We start from the raw sequence: 7,277 nt of genomic DNA, 5'->3' as shown, positions 1-7,277 counted from the left end.
TTTGCGGTCTGCAAAAAACACGGACAATAATAGGACATGTTGTATCTTTGAACGGAACAGAAATACGGAAACAGTATGCATACGGAGTACATTCCTTTTTTTTGCAGACACATTGAAATTAATGGTTCCGTATACGAAACGCAAAAAACAGATCGTAAACGGAAAAAAAATGCATGAGGCCTAATCTTCAAGTTTTTTAAGGCCTCGTGCACACGAACGTTTTTTTTCCATTTCCGTTCCGTTTTTTGCATTCCGTATACGGACTATATACGGAACCATTCATTTCAATGGGTCCGCAAAAAAAAAACCAGAACGTACTCCTTATGCATTCTATTTCCGTTTTTCCGTTCAAAGATAGAACATATTATTGTCCACATAACGGACAAGAACAGTACTGTTCTATTAGGGGCCAGATGTTCCGTTCCGTAAAAAATGAAATGCACACGGATGTCATCTGTATTTTTTGCGGATCCGTCATTTCAATGGGTCCGCAAAAAAAAAACAGAACGTACTCCTTATGCATTCCGTTTCCGTTCCGTTCAAAGATAGAACATATTATTTTCCGCATAACGGACAAGAACAGTACTGTTCTATTAGGGGCCAGATGTTCCGTAAAAAATGAAATGCACACGGATGTCATCTGTATTTTTTGCGGATCCGTTTTTTGCGAACCGCAAAACATAGAAAAAGCCATACGGTTGTGTGCAATAGGTCTAACTTTTCAGACTTTTTTCCAATCTATTTATGCAGGTGCACCTTTTTTTTGCGCATAATTTTTTTTTTCTAAATTCTACTCCACTCCAGGGCTGGCCTACTTTTCTTCATCTGTTTTGAGCAGTGCATTAAAAGTCACAATTTTCAGGAGACCCACAGCTTTTCTCCGCATAGATGCAACTTTTTTCATGTGCAAATAAATTAGACCAGTCTAAGTGAATAGGAACCTTTCAAACTCAAAAAGAACCACCAGAGGTCACACTAGGGCTACATTCACACGACCGTATGGCATCCGTTGTTTTTTTTGCGGATCCATTGTAACAATGCCTATCCTTGTCTGCAAAACAGAATAAGACGTTCTATTTTTTTGCGGGGCTACGAAACAACACAGTGTGCTTTTCGCTTTTTTTGCTAACCCATTGAAATGAATATGTCTTCCTCCAATCCGCAAAAAAAACGGAAACAAAATATAAAAACTAAATATAAACAGAATATAATTGGGCACGTATGCCCCATTATACACTGCTTGTTTGCAGTGGTTACGACCACCGCTGCAGTGGTTACGACCACCGCTGCAGTGCAGATACAAGGTGTCCAGGACATAAGCGGCTCCTGGCCATCAGATAGGCCAACACCTTTTCCTGTAGTGTGCATGCACGAACACTGCTGCTGGATTGCAGGGTGGTTGTAACTAGTTTGGGTGCTTCATCCGAAGTCGCTTCGTTCAAAACTTCGGAATAATACTTTACCGAGATCCATCTCCATACACTATTGGCTCCGATGAACCGAAGCAAGTTATTCACAAAGTCGCGTGACTTCTTTGAATAACTTCGGTAGTTGATTTTTAAAGTAGAAAACCACTTTAAGGCCCCTTGCAGACGAGCGTGCCCGGATTGGGTCCGGATGCATTGCGTCTGCGATCAGGGAAAATCGTGCGAGTAGGTACGCAATTGCAGTCAGTTTTGACTGCGATTGCGTTCCGATGTTCAGTTTTTATCTCGCGGGTGCAATGCGTTTTGCACGCGCGTGATAAAAAACTGACTGTGGTACCCAGACCCAAACTCGGACTTCTTAACTGAAGTTTGGGTTTGGGATCGGTGTTCTGTATATTATTTTCCATTATAACATGATTTTCACGCATCCCCATTCATTTCTATGGAGCCTGCGTTGCGTGAAAAACGCAGAATATAGAACATGCTGCGATTTTCACGCAACGCACAAGTGATGCGTGACAATCACTCCTCATCTGAACAGCCCCATTGAAGTGAATGGGTCCGGATTCAGTGCGGGTGCAATATGTTCACCTCACGCATTGCACCCGCGCGGAATTGTCGCCCGTGTGAAAGGGACCTAAAACTTGAAACCGAACTCGGCTCTGATTCCGAGGTACCAGTCAGAAGCATCCGAAGCTCGCTTGGCTCAACATTAGTTGTAACCCCTGGAAACGAGCAGTGTATAATGTGGTGGAAAAATAAATCCAGCCAGCAAAGGAAGCAATATGGATAATCACAGTACATTAGTAATTGCCTTGTATCAACTTTCTCTACATGATAAATGCCAATTGCTGAAGTGAGACAACCCCTTTGAGGCCATTTCCACACTGTCATTTTTACATGACTTGTGAACCTAGAATTACTTGCAACACAAAAGAAGATGCCGTTGATTTGTGAGAAGCTTCTCCCACCTACCCCTCTGCATCTTTATTACTCCACCACCAACAGTAATGCTGACATGGCCGTAGAGCAACAGAACATAGGGAATAGTTTCCATATAGATGTCAATCAGGCTTTGTGGATAGCTGGTGACAACCCTCCAAACATTATGGGAGCCATTGGACATCTATTAATCTTTTCCCATCAAGTCTGCTTCAAATTTGCTCTGGCGTATTTTGACCACCAAAAAAAGTAATATTAAAGGGGTTGTCCGGGTTCAGAGCTGAACCCGGACATACCTTTATTTTCACCCAGGCAGCCCCCCTGAGGCTAGCATCGGGCTGGCTAGGGCAGCCCTAAACCCCGCCCATCAGTGCTGGTGATGTCACCGGGCTTCCTGGCAGCCCCATGGAGAGCCCCGGTACGTCACTGGATCTCCAAAAAATGTCTTTGTCCTGCGCGATTTAGCACAGGGTAAAGGAGAACATCGGAGCATGAACTGCTCCTATGCTCATGTCAGGGGGGCTGCCGGAGTGAAAATGGAGGTACAGTTGCAAGAAAAAGTATGTGAACCCTTTGGAATGATATGGATTTCTGCACAAATTGGTCATAAAATGTGATCTGATCTTCATCTAAGTCACAACAATAGACAATAACAACTTAAACTAATAACACACAAAGAATTAAATGTTACCGTGTTTATATTGAACACGCTGTAAACATTCACAGTGCAGGTGGAAAAATTATATGAACCCCTATACCATGTTTTTATTGAAGACACCATGTAAATATTCACAGTGCAGGTGGAAAAAGTATGTGAACCCTTGGATTTAATAACTGGTTGAACCTCCTTTGGCAGCAATAACTTCAAACGTTTCCTGTAGTTGCAGATCAGACGTGCACAACGGTCAGGAGTAATTCTTGACCATTCCTTTTTACAGAACTGTTTCAGTTCAGCAATATTCTTGGGATGTCTGGTGTGAATCGCTTTCTTGAGGTCATGCCACAGCATCTCAATCGGGTTCAGGTCAGGACTCTGACTGGGCCACTCCAGAAGGCGTATTTTCTTCTGTTTAAGCCATTCTGTTGTTGATTTACTTCTATGCTTTGGGTCGTTGTCCTGTTGCAACATCCATCTTCTGTTGAGCTTCAGCTGGTGGACAGATGGCCTTAAGTTCTCCTGCAAAATGTCTTGATAAACTTGGGAATTCATTTTTCCTTCGATGATAGCAAACCATGATGCCCCCACCACCATACTTCACAGTTCGGATGAGGTTTTGATGTAGGTGTGCTGTGCCTCTTTTTCTCCACACATAGTGTTGTGTGTTTCTTCCAAACAACTCAACTTTGGTTTCATCTGTCCACAGAATATTTTGCCAGTACTGCTGTGGAACATCCAGGTGCTCTTGTGCAAACTGTAAACGTGCAGCAATGTTTTTTTGGACAGCAGTGGCTTCCTCTGTGGTATCCTCCCATGAACTCCATTCTTGTTTAGTGTTTTACGTATCGTAGATTCGCTAACAGGGATGTTAGCATATGCCAGATACTTTTGTAAGTCTTTAGCTGACACTCTAGGATTCTTCTTCACCTCATTGAGCAGTCTGCGCTGTGCTCTTGCAGTCATCTTCACAGGACAGCCACTCCTAGGGAGAGTAGCAGCAGTGCTGAACTTTTTCCATTCATAGACAATTTGTCTTACCGTGGACTGATGAACAGCAAGGCTTTTGGAAATATTTTTTTATAACCCTTTCCAGCTTTATGCAAGTCAACAATTCTTAATCGTAGGTCTTCTGAGAGCTCTTTTGTGCGAGGCATCATTCACATCCGGCAATGCTTTTTGTGAAAAGCAAACCCAGAATTGGTGTGTGTTTTTTATAGGGCAGGGCAGCTGTAACCCACACCTCCAATCTCATCTCATTGATTGGACTCCAGTTGACTGACACCTCACTCCAATTAGCTCTTGGAGATGTTATTAGTCTAGAGGTTCACATACTTTTTCCACCTGCACTGTGAATGTTTATATGGTGTGTTCAATAAAACATGGTAACATTTAATTATTTGTGTGTTATTAGTTTAAGCAGACTGTGATTGTCTATTGTTGTGACTTAGATGAAGATCAGATCACATTTTATGACCAATTTTCACAGACCAAGGGTTCACATACTTTTTCTTGCAACTGTATGTCCGGGTTCAGCTCTCAACCCGGACAACCCCTTTAACTGCTTGCATTTTTCTCCATACTGCAAAATAAATGTGTGGATAGCATTTTTTAAGGCAATTTTTTCCTTACTGAACACTGCTCCTGTGATGGACCTACGGCATTGTACTTATTTATAATGCTGTGTGTTTCTGCACATCTGTACATATAATGGTGTGGGTCTCTGTCACAGGAGCAGTGTTCAGTACAGGAAATACGTCTGACACATGGGTGCTTTTTACTCCAGTCTTAGTTTCCCCCTCTCCGCTGTTGTTAGTTTTTTCAAATTTAGGACAAAGTGTGTGCCTGTCATAAATTCGGCACATCTGTGGCAGTCATTGCCCCTGGCTGGCATAGTTTTTCGCTAACATTTACGCCTGTTTCCAGGTGTAAATGTTAGTAAATTTCCGGGGGTTGGAGTCCTGGTCCTGCATGGCCCCCAACACGCCCATGCCCAAGTGGTGGACACAGTGTAAAACCGACCATGAGACTAAATATTGTCGCATGGTCGGTTAAAAAGGGAACCTCTACACTAGGGATGAGCGAATTTCATGTTATGAAATTCGTTTGCGCTTCGTTTGGTGGTAAAAGCAGAATTGCGTTATGGATTCCGTTACCGCAGACCATAACGCAATTCTATGACGGAATGCATAACGGAATGCCTTTAGAGGCATTCCGTTATTCATTCTGTCATAATAGAAGTCAATGGGCTGCAAAACGGATCCGTCCCATTTCCGTTATGCTGGAGAGGACTACCCTGCATACCTGAAATGGGACGGATCCGTTTTGCAGCCCATAGATTTCTATTATGACAGAATGAATAACGGAATAACGCTAAAGGCATTTCGTTATGCATTCCGTCATAGAATTGCGTTATGGTCTGCGGTAACGGAATCCATAACGCAATTCTGCTTTTACCACAAAACGTGCTTATTACGATTAGAAAGTTACTATTATATTTTTTTTTTACTCACCTAAAATTGCACCCCCTCACTCTGTGGGTAGCGAGGTGGTGCCTTAGACGGGCACTTACCTTCAGCTATCCGTCAAATGGGCTTTGACAAAGTGTTTATTAAAAATTAGTCACAAAAATATAAGCGTCTAAATTTGACGCTTTTTTGGAAGAAAGCAGGCCGTGCTCCGGAATACCATACATCTAGTGAGCCTACCTATTCATGAATTTGTAATTTATTTTAAAAATTAACCAGATTTTAATCACTTCCTTGCCATGAATGACATCATTTCTACTATGGGGTCTCAGTCATGAGTATGAAAATAAGAATTTATGTAGATTTAAACAGAATAATAGCTCACCCACATATGAAGGCAAGAGGGAAAGAGACGGGGCTGGGCCTTAGCTGAAAATGCCAGCGTGAGTTTCTGTGCGGCCAGAATATTCCCTGAGCTGCTCTCCAAACCACAAAAATGTGCAACTCTGACAATAAGATGCTAGCTGGGAGCAGAGGAAAGAAGCTGTTGTCGACTTGAAATACAAGGCTCCTTTGTTGTTAACCCATTCAGGGCCAATGAGCACTGTGTGATTGCAGCACAGTATTCTTAAATTCTTAATAGAATATTGTCACAGGAAAGATTAAAGAAAAACTCTCCTGATTGTTACTTTTTATTAAATTGCTGTAAAAAGGCATTAGCATTCCAAAGTTTCTTTTTTCACAGCTGTTTCACCTGTAGAGATGCACCTACATGGGGTGAGATTTTGATAATAATGATGTTAATAATATTTCCCCATAAAATTAAATAAAAATCACCTGTTAATATAAATTGTGCGTAGGATTATATACTAGAGCGATTAAATGAGGTTGGGGGGGGGGGGAGGTGTTATATATTGCATACCTCAAAACATCTGAATTAGGCCTCATGCACATGGTCCTGCAATTTGCGGTCCCCAATGCACGGGCACCCTCTGTGCGGTTGCCACAGATGGATGCAGAACTATTCAACTTGAATGGGTCTGTGATCCATCCGCACTGCAAAAAAAATAGAACATGTTCTATGTTTTCGCGGAAAGGAGGCACAGAGAGAAGCACTCCGAAGATGCGGTGCACAAAAGGCCGGGGCCTGTATATTACAGACCCGCTGTTTGCGGGCCGCGATAAAGGGAACAGCCATGTGCAGGAGGCCTTAGAGATGACTGAACAATTCTGGATTTCAAGATTTTCGATTTGTCAGATTTTGATTTGTGTCCGAATCAATTGTACACCAATCAAAATTGCATTAATTGGCCTGGAAATTGGTATATACCAGTCTGAGGATTGGTATATAACAGTCTCCTAGGATTTTTTTCCTTGTCTTTCTCTCTTTTTTTCTATGTTTAACATTTGTGCTCTCTCCTTCCCCCTTCTTTTTAAGCACTTTGACGCAAATTGATATTATTTGCTGTTGCTCTGAGTGACACTGATAGGACATATATATAGCTATGGGTAAAAGCATTGATTGATAACAAACAGCCTGTTTAAAAACACACTCTGCGGTCACATCATGCTTTTTCAGATTAGAAACTAGGGATCGACCGATTATCGGAAGGATTTTGTACATTATCGGTATTGGCATCTAACCTTGCCGATATACCGATAATGCGTATAAAGCGAATACTAGTATGCATCAGGTGCCGGGAGCAGGGAAAAAGCGCAGCAAGCGCTTCCGATACTCACCCTCCCGGGTCTTCTTTGATGGCGTCCGCGCTGCACTGTCCTGAC

The sequence above is a fragment of the Bufo bufo genome, chromosome 1 (assembly GCF_905171765.1).
Source record: "Bufo bufo chromosome 1, aBufBuf1.1, whole genome shotgun sequence".
NCBI lineage: Eukaryota > Metazoa > Chordata > Amphibia > Anura > Bufonidae > Bufo > Bufo bufo.
Note: the sequence above shows the minus strand (reverse complement) of the source record.